General features: G+C 34.0%; 2 long non-coding RNA genes across 2 annotated transcripts; one reads left to right on the top strand and one right to left on the bottom strand.

The window, feature by feature from the left end:
* Window positions 1-2,734: 2,734 nt before the first annotated feature.
* LOC110937974 lies at window positions 2,735-4,673 on the bottom strand. The gene is made up of 2 exons (XR_002591139.2): window positions 4,544-4,673; window positions 2,735-3,069 (listed from the first exon to the last, which is right to left on the bottom strand). It is a non-coding gene; the product is annotated as an uncharacterized LOC110937974 (long non-coding RNA).
* A 2,853-nt stretch (window positions 4,674-7,526) lies between these two features.
* Window positions 7,527-9,222, top strand: LOC110935293. Its single transcript, XR_002589019.2, has 3 exons — window positions 7,527-8,229; window positions 8,326-8,615; window positions 9,142-9,222. It is a non-coding gene; the product is annotated as an uncharacterized LOC110935293 (long non-coding RNA).
* The last annotated feature ends 5,794 nt before the right edge of the window (window positions 9,223-15,016 follow it).

The raw sequence follows: 15,016 nt of genomic DNA, 5'->3' as shown, positions 1-15,016 counted from the left end.
ATTAGCCGCTCATGGTTGAAGAAGCTTGATCACCGGATGTTTGGAATGCGGAAGAATTCATCTTGGAAGCTTGCTTGGATGAAGAATTGATGGATGATTGGGGTTTGTGGGTGAAAGTGGTGAGTGTGAACGAAAGATGGAGAACTAGGGTTTAGGATGGTGAATTGGTGGTTGTATTGTGATAATCGTGATGATCCTTGGTTGTAGAGATGATGATGGATAGATTGAAGATGAAGTGGTAGGTGATAATGGCTCCAAGTTGATGTTTTCCAACTCAATTCTTCTGTAACTTCCGAGTTGAATGAATGAGAGCCAATAGAAATCGAACTAGACTTCAATTTGACCAAAAATCCCGTTTTGCGAATCCAACACCCGTCGCCGACGGTGGTGAACCCGTCGCCGACGGGTCACCAAAATGAATTCTGTGGCCGACGGCCTAATTGACTGGTTACGGGAAATTTTGCCTACGGGGTTTTCTGGGGCCCGTCCGGGACGGGTATACCCCCGTCGTCGACGGCCTCTAGAAACTCCATTCTCCATTTTTTGCTCCTTGCACTCTCGATTGATCCGTAACGCATCCCGGTGCTCCGGTTTTCGACCCGGTGACCCGTAAAGCTCCCGAAAAGCTCCTTAAACTTCATCAAACCTGCAAAACACATTCTTGATTAAAAGTAGGCTATTCGAAACTAAAACTTACGTAAAAACGTTAAGTTAAACAATATCAAGCACCGGTTTACAACCACGCATCAGGTAGGGTGCAGCATCGTGATGACATCCGTGGTGCAGCAAGCGATGGTGATTGTGGTGACGACGGTGGTTTGACGATGTGGAGAACGAATTCGGTGCCGCTTGCAATTTAGGGAAGAAAGAAACCATCTCCGTTAACTCGTGTGTGAAGTAGGAGGTGAGTGAGGGTTTTGGGGTAACAAACAGTAGAAAGTGAAGGAAGCACATGGTTTACTATAAACAACCTTACAATGTAAGAAGCAAAAAGTACAACCTTCATTGCATAGAATTGTTGTAAATTAGAGTTATATATAATTTGAAGACGTTATCAATGTTTAATTAATATAACTTATTTGCCATATATTATTCATTTTTTTAATTATAATATATATATATATATATATAGATATGTGTATATATATATTTGTAAAATTAGTTGTAATAGTTTCAACTCATATATACATTAAGTAGTTTTATTCTCTCTCTCTATCTCATATAAGAATACTTAATTTGGGTTTGTTTTATCTCCAAAAGACAACATATGAAAAATCATTATCTAGAATTTGGATAATACTATAGATAGGATTTTGTCAATTTGCCATCAGTATTGGCTATTGATATTTATTAATAAAGCTCTTTATTTTATTATTACAATTATTATTTGGTAATGAAAATATCGGATAAACAACCCATGACCTAGTGGTAAGGTGTATTTCCTTACAAATATGAGGTCATGGATTTAAATCATTGCAAGTTAAAGGTAAAGGTGAAATTTAGGTGAAATTTATTATTAAAAAAACGAGATAAACAATTTAAACGCAACTAATAATTAAATATCATTATTTAAAGAGATGGAGTACTAGTGAAGCAATTATGGATGACATTCCCTTTTTCATCCCAACAATTATGTTGTATGTCTACACAAGAATGAGCTTTCACATGTCAACATTCAACATTGACACTTCCATCTTTCTTCTATTGGCACCTTTGATTCTTTGAATAACGACCATAACCAATATATGGACCCACTCAAGCTTAACCATTATAACAATAATATTTTACTTCTATGGTTAGTAATTCTTAAAAACTTGTGACTTTCCTAGCATGAATCAATGTTAAAATTTGTTATGACAAAGAGTACCAACTCGATATGTCATTAGTTTCGGATATAGTTTAGAAAACAAAAGCTACTTTTTATCAAACGTTTTCATGTTATACATAGAGGTCGACTTCTTTTAGTTATACACAGTTATTTTTAAATTATACATAGATTGTTGTATGTATACTTCTTGTTATTTTATTTTTAACATCGCCTAGTGCACATGAAGTTGGCGTCTAGTGTCTTCGTCTTGTGCTTCAACATTTAAGAAGTGTCTTGTCCTTTTAAAAAACAATGGTGTAATGACACCAAATACATTTTTTGTGAGCTCAATGGTCCTAGTCATTTATGATGTTTTGTAGCGACAAATCCAATTCAGTATACAATTATTATTTCATAAGATACAAATAACATCATTTTAATGATGTTTTGGTCATTTCACCATATAAAAACATTAATTGCATAGAAAAATATTACTACCAAACACGATGGTTCCACCATGTCTACAACATAATTTATGTGATTTTGATTTAAAATACGTGTTTTAGCCTTTAACACATAATTTGAATTTGAATATTTAAAAACTGGATATTTATTAGCAAACTTTTTAATAATACATGTGAAAAAAGATGCAATAAAATGATATAAAAGAAAAGGTAGCACCACTTTTAGGAAAAAGTGAATACATGATGAAGAACTACTTTTGAATATGATGCATTTTATAATATCTATAAAAGCCATAAACAAAAGCCACCTTATTTTGCCCAAACTCAAACTTTATCCTATATCCAATATAATGTGTTACATACACTTTTTTGACATCTTTTTAAGTATTACTACACCTAATAAATAAAATTACCAAACAGGACATATGAATTATAAAAAAAAACATCAAATAACCAACCAAAATACACAAGAAAACAAAAGCATATATGCCAATATATATTATATTAACACTTTATCATATAAAAGAAGTTATATTATATAAAAGAAGTCAATCAATCATTGGTAACAATCAACTTTGCTCTCTCCCTCAGTTTCATGAGCTGTTTTCTGGGTTACCGAGGACAAAAGGGTCATTTTCCTATATGAAGATATCTTGAAACCATTGGGTCGGATCATCCACTAGTACATAAAAATAAAAGTTTGATAATTTCATTTTTTGTTCTCCTCACATCTTTCCTCTTGATCAATGGAGAAGATTATTGGGACACGTGCAAAGATCTCAGCCCTCCCTTCTTCCTCTGTTGTTGATCCACATAAATTAATGTCATGTTTAGTACCCAATCAAGATTTGACAACTCATGTAGTCATGTTCTTGGTTTACAAACTCATTGCATAGATGTTTACTTCATTTAATGCACTAGGCTTTTCAATATAATAAATTTAATATTTTTTAACACATTCAATTCATCATACAATCGTAACTATCCGATAACAAAAGGAATGATCTTATGAGAAAGAAGGGAAGAAAACAAAAAAAATGGGATTAAAATACAGAATGAATGATATATAATGTCAAATGTGTATGGGGTACGTTCTAAGCCATGCGTACTCGTAAGGTGAAGGGGTTTGATGGGGCGCTAAAAACCCTGTAGGGCTATTCATTTTTATCTAAAACCCCAAACCTGACCCGAATAAAGTCATCCGAACCCAAATTAGCGAATAACCGAGAAACCTGAACCCGACCAACCCGAACTTTAAATGGTTCGATTATCGGGTCACTTGTTCGTGGCCAAAAACCCGAAACATGAAACCCAAAAAAAACCCGAGCATTTATTGTTTTTTTTCTTATAGAAGCGTTTAGATTTGGAATCTTTAATACATGAAACACTAAGTTTCGAGACTTTTAAATATTATACTAGCATATTGTCAACTAATCTTTGAACTTTGATGATATTTTTAAAGTAGCAATATAAATTTTGATGCTATCTTGTAAAAAAAAATTATTTTCATTTAGATCTAAACCCAAAAACCGAATAACCCGACCCGAACTAACCCGAATAACCCAAACCCGACTAACCCGAACTTTAAAATGGGTTGGTTATCGGGTCAATTTTTCCCAGAGAAAAACCCAAATAACCCGACCCGAAAAACCCGAAACCCAATGAACACCCCTACCCGTAGGGCCCAAAGCACCGCCCCATTGGGGTTATGAGGGGTATGTTTGAATAACCGTGATGGTGTTCGCGGGGTAATTGTTTTGGTTTCTCTCACACACGTATATACATACATATTATATATATACATATTATATATATATATATATATATATATATATATATATATATATATATATATATATATATATATATATATAACTGAAAGGGGCACAGATATGTTATGGTAAAGGGGATTATGGGTAGTGACCACTATACATGGGCTTATAAAAAACTTCTAAAACTTTATGAGAATGAATAACTAAGATAAAAAGCAACTACAAATATTAAGTTTTTTTCAAGACACCCATGTATAATAACAAGAATAAAAACATATTTATACATGAATAATGATCAAGAATGACAAAAAGAAAGATTCAACAAGCTATATAAATGTCCATGCTTCTAATCCAGAATCATAATTAGCAGAAAATGTCCACATGCATAAATTTAAACACTAAAAGCAAAAGATATACATGCATATATACATATATGCATCATGTATGCGTATATAAACATATAGATACAAGATGATTGTAAATGAACGAGAGAGACTTACAAATGTTTGTTGAGGAAGAAGAGATTCAAGAAGGTATGTGAGTAAAATGAAGGTTAAAGAAGAGGGGGGAGGGGGGGGGGGGTAGGGGTAGGGGGTGGAGAAGGCGTGTAGTTTGTTAGGTAGCTGGGCTGGATGACAGAGGTTGCGTGTGGGTTTATATAATGGCTGGTCATTTGTACAGAATGATAATTACTAACTTCAAATATATGTACAAAGATCTACTTCATAAAGTACAAGTCTTTGTATAGTTATAGGTTTGGATTTAGAAAATAATACTCTGGTAAAAGAGATTTGTAAATATATGTTATCTCTATTATTATATATTTTGCTTAGGTCACTCCTCCCATCCCCTTTTCAGTTTTTTATGATTTTTTTATTGTTTATTCGTTTAGTCAATTCGTTTGATTTTTAATCCTATTTTGTACACGTTATATACACCTTAATAACAACGCATGAAAACATTATTGTTTTGGAAATAAGTTAGAAAATAATGTGACAAGTAAATAAAGTTACCTGAAGTGGTTGACTTTTTAGGATTACAGTGTGATAAATTATTGAAATGAATGGGATAAATTATTGAAATGAAATCTATTATCTATATTAAAACAAAACACTTTGGTGCCACTTGGCCTTATTTTAATCCTCTAATTGCCACCTGGCATTTGCTTAAACCATCTTTTTTTGGTTTAGGAGGGAAAAACTTTTCTCTTATCTCACACAACAACGCCTCCTTCTTCCTTCCATGGTACGATTCATAATTTTTATTCATCTTTCCTATGCCCATCATCTTCTACATCCATCGCTGTATCTATCTCTTCCATCACAACCTAGATCTCAGTCTAAAGTAGGGGTGTTCAAAAAACTCGTGGCTCGCAGCTCGCTCGAAACTCGCTCGAAAAAAGTTCGAAAAGAGCTCGGCTCGAAATTGGCTCGGTTGTAAACGAGCCAGCTCGGCTCGGCTCGATTTGTAAGCGAGTCGAGCTCGAGCTTGGCCTGGCTCGGCTCGCGAGCTCGTGAGCCAGCTCGATAAGGTTTACATCCTTCATATTTTTGTCCCACATCGCTTAGAAGACAAAAACTAAGGGAGTATTTCCCCTATAAAAGAAGGTAAGGAAAATGTACAAATAGATTTAAGTATTTATACTTGCATATTTAGCCATTTGGTTAAATATAATTACAATTATGGCCCTTAGTCTATGAAAATATTCATTTTTAGGGTTTTTAAGTAGTAAATTTTGCGGTTTTTTGTTAATTCGAGCTACATCGAGCCGAGCCGAGCTAGCTCGAATTTTAATCGAGTCGAGCTCGAGCCTCAAATCTCAGCTCGATTTGAAATTCGAGCCCGAGCCGAGCCAGCTCGAATTGAGTTCGAGCCGAGCTCGAGCCAGGTCGAGCTCGGTTCGACTCGGCTCGTTTACAGCCCTAGTCTAAAGCAACAAGCAAAAGGTATTTTTTTTTTCTTCTAATCTTTAAGCTTTCCATATTTTCTCTCAATCAATCTCACACAAAACCCTAAATCTTAGCCATATGGACATCAGCGATTCATCTCATATCGATGATGAATACTTTTCAATAGAGGATAGTAAATCACGTGCTCATCTGATTTTGAGGATGGCAATGTGATGAGGATGATGGCGACAAATTAGTTTCTAATTTCTCTCTTCAAACCCTAAATGGTTGAGCCGTTTTCCTCTGCAATATTCAAATCGACGATTTAGAGATCTATCTTTGATGACAATCAACAATCTCTTCATCTACTTTTTTCCTTTTGTCAGTTTCAATTCCACCGCAGACTCTTCTTATCATTCAAGAAAAAGGTACGCTCATAAATTTTCATGTTCGTTATTCGTTTTTCAAATCATAGGTACGATTTGTATTGACTGTGGTTTTTTTTTATTTCAATTTTAATATCCTTTCAGATATAGGGTTTCAGTTAAATGAATACGTTTTCTTATTTCGATTGAAATTCCATATTTTCATGTTTCCACCGCAATTGTAGATTACTGGTGTTGTGATTCGATTTAGATATTTTCGTTTATGATGAGATTGTTGTTGTTTTGTTTTTAATCTGATTATTCGGGGTTTTTTTTCATCTATGTTTACTGGTGTGTTTATATTTGTTCTTATTAGGTTTATGTTGCTTATTGTTGCCAATGTACAAGTCAAGGTTAAACTATTTATATGAATAAGGTGTGTTTCTTTATGATTTGCGGTCTCTACTCCAATATTTGATTGAGAACTAGCAAAATGTAAAATTGATATGATGTTTATTTGTTTCAAAAATATATATACTTTGTGTGAGGTCTTCTAGGTTTTTGATGAAATGGTAAATGTGTTAGGACTTAGGAGCGAAGCCAATGTTAAATTTGTTTTTGTTTTCTGATGGCTATGTTAACCTCTGATTTGGGGTTCTTTTTATGTTATTTCCAAAAGTGTTGCAGGGTGTTTGGATGTGTATTATGTGACCTACATTTTGTATGAAAATCTTAATTCTTAAATATAATTACTCTTACTCCACATCATTCAGAAGTGATATTTAGGAATCAGTTTAATCAAAAAATATATAAAAAAAGCTATAAGAGTTCCTTCAAATTGATACATTTAATATGAATTTTATCTTATCTTTTTTAGTAAAAAAAAGAACTCGAATCACAATCATAGTTGCTAGAATGAAAGCGGTTCAATGCATGAATCCTGTCATTTATCTTATATCTTTGAATCTATATTCGTGAATTTGGAGTGACTACATCTTTACACGCCTTAAGTTTTGTGTTATGTAGGGATGAGCAAATGGTATCGGATATCTATTCGGAACCGGTACCGACTTGATTTTCGGTACCGGTTTGGCACCGACATTTTGCTTTTTTGGTACCAGTTTTACCTTCAAATACCAGTACCATACTTGGTATTTTCGGTAGCGATTGGCATCGAAAAACACTGAGACCTGCACAATAGCCACTTCTACTATTTGTACAAACAAGGTTTGATCATAGTTTTTGAGCCCACTGTCACATGGGGTGTTGAACCTAACATATAGTAATATTACCTTTTTAATATTACATATTCTACAAATAAAGGTGGTATAGAGAGCTTTTGTATGAAAACCCTTTGCTGCTAATTCAATCTTTAACTGATTAAAAGACGTTCTTTGAATATAATGTTTGTATGGGCTTAAATAGAAATATAGAATACTAAGTTTACCTCAACTATGATTCACCTTTTCCAATAAAGAAGTGTATAAAAGAAAGTAACAAATTGTACACAATCTAAAAGAAGATGCACTTACTGACTTATTTATGCCCACATATACTGCATTAACGCAATGATCACCGATGACACTTCATTTGCGAATGTTGTGTTTTGGTATAGGGTGCAAAGTGTGCGAGCTGGGTTGCAAAGTGTGCGAGCTGGGGGAAAGTTGGGTAATGGGTCAAAACTGGTCGGGTCAGGTTTGGTTGACCCATAACTTTTATATATAACATGTAGTTTCTACTTTAATTACAAAATCGTGTTATTTCATGATATTTGCTTTTATCCAGGTTTTTGTTTTGATAATTATCCGAACATGACAATGATGCATATCTTGAAGCCTATGAAGGTCTTTGCCGGAACTATCCTTACATTGTTGAATAAGAAGAGGGAGTAAGGCACCTAATGAAAATCCTTGCAGCCACTAGAAAGTATTGGTATGAACTTTGTTATTAATTGAGTCTCATATTACAAATTCAAGATCACTGGTTGCCTCTGGATCCCATGGTGTAAGGATCCGTTAAATTTTGCAGACCCGCCTTATTATTTTCGGATATATGTGCCTTTGTCATAAAGAGACGACCAACAGACAACGACAACAACGATGCAGTGATAAACAAGACAATTGATGCCGTATTTTTTATAGCGCTGTGGTGCTTGAATCGGGTTGTGATTGGTAACGATTTGCAATGGTCGTGCCTACGCAACTTATATCGGAGGTTAGTATGGTGAAATTTGCAGTTTTTAAATTTGAAGTCGCATCTTTTTCATTTACGCAACTAATGGAGTTGATCAACGTCTGCTATCTAATCTTCTCATACAGGTATGTTTGATTCTTTTGCGTATTTTTAACTGAAATTAGTGTCCATTTTGAATCTGTAATCCACTTAAAAAGTTGCCTCTTACGACCTCGATCCCGACCGTTTTACGAAATTTAATTGTATAAACTCTACTAATCTGAAAGTCAGCTTGCCACTATTTTTGCTTTTGTAATTTTAATTTTGAACCTTTCATATTTGCTATTAGTTTAACAGATGTGATAAAATTTGTTCTATTTTTCAGTTAGCAATTCTAACGCAGAAAACTACATGAACCTGATTCTTGCAACACTATACATTAGTCCATCACTCCATCTTATGCTTATCTAGCAGGAACAACGTTGTTAACACTATAGTATTGACTAATAAAAAAGTTAAAATAATCCTATAAAATATCAACAAAATTAAAAGCCATATGGAATTATTCAATCTTGCGTGTTTTTTGCATGTTTATTGTTCAAGGTAGATGATGAGTAGACATATCTTTAAGTATTCTGGATCCCTTTACATGTTTATATTTAAAACTAACAGTGATGAGATAACCGGAGCGACGTGTTGAAGCTGGTTAGTTTCGTGTTGGTCATATTCATTTAAGTGTGGTCATTTCCTGCCAAGTATGAATTTTTTCACATTTGATTTTAGTTATTTATGACCACTTTTAAAACTTATCATAGAAACATCAAGAACAAAAACCACTTTCTTGTGCTAAATTTCTTTTTATAGTTTTTTTGCCATTCAAATCTATGAGAAATGGATTTTCAAAGCAAACAAAGTTTGATCAATAGGTCATCAGTCAATAAATTTTTCTAATACACCCAGTAAAAAAATCAATAAAAAAATTTTTGTTGTTAAAAATCCTTTTTTATTTAATAACCTTGAGAGATAAAGGTCATGTTTTGGGATGGCATTAATGAAGCAAGCTTATTTTCATCAGGTTTGCTCGCAACATGTTATGTTCAGCAATCATGTTCTACCTATTGTGTTATAATATGTGACTTGTGCATTACCTCGAAGTAGCAATTGCGATTATTAGCATGAGAAAATTTGACTTTTAGTTGAATATGCAGTAAAGTATGTAGAGAAGAAGAGTTCGATGAAGACGTAGAAGGGAGGAACGAGAGTCGAGATAAGGAAGAGAATGTTGTGGTAGTAGAGTGGTCGGTTGGTGACGATGACGGTGAGTGGTAGCGGAGGAATTGAACCAGACGAGTTTGGGCGATGGTGAGTGGCAACCGATAACGATGGCAGTTTTGGAGTCTTGAATTGAAACGTTGAGCAGCGATTTAGGGATCGGTGTCGGCTACGTGCTCTGTTGTTTCTGCAGTTAGATTGTTTTGTTCTTTTTCCTAATCTTTAATGGTAGATTGGACCATGCTTAGTGAATGAAGATGACACAATACTTGGTAAGAGGTTTTGGAGTAATGCTATATTCTAAGTATTACAATTATATGCATTTCATGTATTTTCATTACATTAAGTGTTTCCGACTTCAAATGAACGGGCAAACACGCAAGAGACTTCAGACCATCTTTTGGCTGAATGCGAATTTGCGAAGGAAGTTTAGAGGCGAGTTTGCAGTTGGATAGAAGTTCCAGCCCCTGTCTCTTTTTATTCTGCAAAAAACGTGTTGCAACATGCTTGCGGGGTTGACGGGTCGAAAAGATTAAAGTAGGTTATAAAAAGCGATCTTTATGAAGGCGATGTGTCGGATATGGCTCTGTCGGATTGAGAGGATATTATAGTTCATACATGGACTTCAATGCCGGTAGATATTATATGTTTGTGTTAAGCCACCCGCGAAACTCGCGGGATCTTAAACTAGTAAAGTTATAAAATAATGGGGTAAAAGTTATTGTAGTGACTTGTCATTTGAAATCAAATTAGAATTAGAATTAGAATTTATATACTTATGCATGATGTATCCTTCTTTTCTAAAATGAGGAAACTATGTGCTTATACTAATGATTTCTTCGGTATATAAACAACAAGGAGCCAAACAAAATTTGTTTTTTAAACGAACATTAAATTCATTCATGTAATTATTCATGTTAAAGTGTCAAACGTCATTACAAACATATTTAAACTTGGGTTCTACGGGTTTTCATTATTTGAAATCTATTCAAAACATCATTTAAAGATAACTTTCTAAGCATGTATTTCTTTATAGAAATCGCTCTATAAATCCATAAAATAATAGTTAACACTTAAACAAATAAACAATCATCAACCATAGTCCATAATTTTCAAATTTTAAGTTTCAGATATTCAAGCAATACTTTTAAATGTTGATTACTTGTAACTAATCAGTAAATCAAACAAAACTTTAAACAAAACAACAAAATCATTAATTAGAAATATAGAACAAAAAAAAACTTATATAAAATATTGTGTTAACATAACCATTAATTATCTTTGGGTTGGGTTTAGGCTTGGGTTAATAAAAATGAATTGTAGATTGGGCTGTGATAGTTTAATTGGGTTAAGTGAGAGTTATATAAAATATTGTGTTATATACTTATATATATTAAATAAAAATCAGTGTTTACAATTTACTATATTTTTTTTTGTAAATTCATAATATTTTTTATTCTAAGAGGAGCGGTTAAAAATTTTCAACGGTGCGACCGGGATTTTCGATGAAAAATAACATTATTTTTTTTTCCAAAGGTGCGTCGGTCCACACACAGTTTGGGGTGGGTCCGCCCCTGCCTATACTAATGATTTTTTTAGGTATGCTACAACAAGGAGCCAAACAAAATTTAGTTTTTAAACGAACAACTATGAACGTTAAATTCATTCATGCAAGTATTTATGTATGTTTATTCAATCAAACTTAGTGAGTAAACAAGAAAAAGTTTTGTTCGGATTCGTTTACATGATTACATCCATACCAAATATATGTTTTAAAAAGGGGGCCGAGTAATCACGAGATGGGTAGCAATTAGTTTCCTGTTTTTTTTTTTTTTTTTTGTATATACTTTTATCATTTATGTCATTGTTAACAAGTATTTTCATGTAGTGTCGTGGATGCTTCTCCAAACACAAGAATTGGGTACACCTGAGGGACTTTGGGTATATTGATACTTTTGACATTAGTTTGACTCTTATCTATTAGTAGCATTAAGAACTCTGTCTTATAGCGGAGGTAGGCTTGTAAACGAACCGAACGTTCAGTGAACTGTTCATCAATCGTTCGGCAGGAAATTCGTTCATGTTCGTTTATTTAATAAATGAACGAACATGAACAATTTTTTTGTTAATTTAAATAAACGAACGAATATGAATAATGCCCCGTTTGTTCAATTACGTTCATGAACAATCGTTTATGTTTGTTCATTTACGTTCGTTTATGTTCGTTCATTTAAATTTGTTCGTTCGTGTTCGTTTATATCCGTTTGTTTATGTTCATCTTTTGAATTTAGTTATTACTAATTAAATTTAAAAATCTATTTAATTTTCTTTATCATCCCATAACTAGCTTTGACTTTCCGATTTCAAAACTTTCTTTTATATGGTACTAGTTGTAACACCCGTGTGAACACACGGGTATGTTTAATAACAATCGAAATCAAATACTAAAAAACAGATTACAATGTATCATTTAAATTATTTGCATTTAGTTACATCTTTTTATAAAACAATGTTAAAGACAGTTTGTTTTAGTGTACATGTTTGATATAGAAATAAGCTAAGTAATTGATAATATGTTGTCTAAAATGAAAGCATGACCTAATTTTATGTTGTCTAATAACTTCTTATATATAACCTTAATTTTTTTTGACACATTGTTAGTGTACAATTCAGTAAAGGTCCATTGTTATTAAACAATTTGAGCAAAAGTTTGAATCATAAATTTACGGTAAAAACCCAAATGAAAGCTTACATCATCTACTGATGTTGATAACATCATCCACTGATATTGACAATATACGCAACTTTATATAATACAAAGTCACATCCTCCCGTAAGCTTACATCATCCACTGATGTTGATAACATATGTAACTTTATATAATAAAAACGAAACCCGAACAACCGGTGATAATGGTTGTGAAAGAATACAATCATATCACCATCAGCAATATCATCGTACTTAGTAAATCTCACCAATGGTAAAACTAAGGTAGGGTCTGAGAGTAAGATGTAGACAACCTTACCTATATCCCGTAGGAATAGAGAGGCTGCTTCCAGTGAAATCCCCGGCTCAATGGTAGTTTTGCATCAAATATTTGACATAAGGCACATAACACTCAGCAATTGAGACAAATGCAGATTAATGCATTTATCCTTGTCTTGTGAAATAAAACTGATGATGTTGAAAATATAAGGACTTTTGTCGAATCAAAACATTGCTTCTGAAAGTTTGCGAAAGCTATTAATGTATCATGTGAATTAACATGTTTTTAAAGATTTTGAAGTTTTCTCGTTAAATATATTCTAAACCTTGACATATTACCTCACGATGTAATCGGTAAAAGGATATTTAAAAAAAAAAATTGTAAAGATTGTCCTTTTATCTTTATACCATTTTTCAGACGGTATTTTGTGTTTGAAATTGATGAGTTTGTACCTAATGTTTCAAAATATTGCATGTTGTGTCCTTTAGCCCTAACCTAGTTATTTCCCTATTAAATATAGTCATGTGTTTTGCACTTGAGGGCAATTTTATAATTTCCCTTTTTTCAGATTATACCCCCTCTATCTCCAACCCTATCTTTCCCCATCTGTTTTCTATCACCACCACCCTCCCAGCCATCTCCAACAAAAACCACCACCATAATCTCGCCTGAAACCAACCACCATCACCATCTCGCTTGAACCCACCACCGCCACCCACATCACCTGCCACCGTTACCGGCCTTCATCATCTATAACCACCATCACCATTTGTGTCGTTTCCACCACCATCATCTCCAAATCAATACACAAAATCCCCAACTCAACAACCACAAAATTCCCAAACCCCCAAATCAAGTAAACAACCAAAAATCCCTAAATCAACGCAAAAACCAAATCTTTAGCAAGACTCACATTATAGAGCTTTCTATTTCTTGGTTTAATTTCATATCCGACTTCCTTTCATTTCGTTCGTAAATCTCGATAGCTTTTATTTTTTGGGTGTTTCTTTCTTATTGGATGTTATTGAACGTAGCCATTTGATCTATGATGCCGGCCAAAGCGAGGTTTCTTTCATCACTCCTAATCTATGATTTTTGCGCCCTCTTTTTTGATTTATCTCTTCCAAGTGGGCGTTTGGCTTCAAGATCATCGCCGCTTAAGTTGATCTCAAACTTGGCATGAGCATCCGGGCGATTAGTAGATGAACAACTTTTGGACCTTTTGGAAGACGATTGTCCCGCTAAAGGTACTTGTGCCCATTTTGGATAGTTTTTTGCAATATCCCAACAATGAATAAATTTAGAGGTGACCCCTTTCTTTCCGTCCGAATTCAAGGCCATCGCATGCTCTACCAGTCGATGTCCATTTCGCCACTCTTTGGGTTGTTCCTTAAGTTGTTGTAGTGGCCGTTGAAGGTGATCATGGCGATATTTATTTCACGTCACTTTGACAAGAGACTATCATTTTTCCGATAGTAATCTTGATCTAAGGTTTTGTGATAAAGCTAGTTTATTCGGTTCCAAAAATCGTCATTATGTTGGTTGGTACCTATTAAAAATTATATATTATAATTATAAGATGTATTTTTAAAATAAATATAAAATAAAGTATACCTAGAACCGAATTCTCAGAAATTGAAAGCCAAACTTTCGTCAACACCAACTCTTCCTCGTTTGTTTACGGAGTCATGCGACGATCCTCTTTTGCTTTTTCCTTCTCGGCCTCGGTTTTCTTTTTACGGTTTCATTTTTTTCGCGTAGATGATTCAAGTGGTGTAAGTTGTGTAGGATCGAATTCTAACCCAAATGAGTCGTTCAGAGGAGTTTTACTTTGTTTCAGGTGCGGAAAACAAGAAACAAAGCTAGAAACAGCTTATTCTTCACTTTAACTACTGATTGTATTGATCGAAAAGCAATTACAATTCAGTCTTCACACCGGCAGCACTTCGGTATGGAATTGCACAACTATATTATGATTTCGCTTATGAGCACCTATTTATAGGGCTCCTGATTTCGCTCCAATGACCACATGTCCACATGAGCGAAATCACCAATGGCCACATAAGCGAAACCCCTACCTAATGCCCTATGAGCGAAATCATCATTCTAATTACATACATTCTCCAATTTTCTCGTAAGACATGCCCTAATCTATACAATTCAATGTAAGACTCGATACAAGACGAAGTCGACAGATGCATGCACCAACAGACTCCCCCTCAGATGTTAACGAGTCGACTATCGAGTCATGACAATGTTGTGTCTTCACTTCTTCAGTCTTGATCGGTC

This window comes from Helianthus annuus, chromosome 4 (assembly GCF_002127325.2).
Source record: "Helianthus annuus cultivar XRQ/B chromosome 4, HanXRQr2.0-SUNRISE, whole genome shotgun sequence".
Classification (NCBI taxonomy): domain Eukaryota; kingdom Viridiplantae; phylum Streptophyta; class Magnoliopsida; order Asterales; family Asteraceae; genus Helianthus; species Helianthus annuus.
This window is presented reverse-complemented; position numbering and strand designations above follow the sequence as displayed.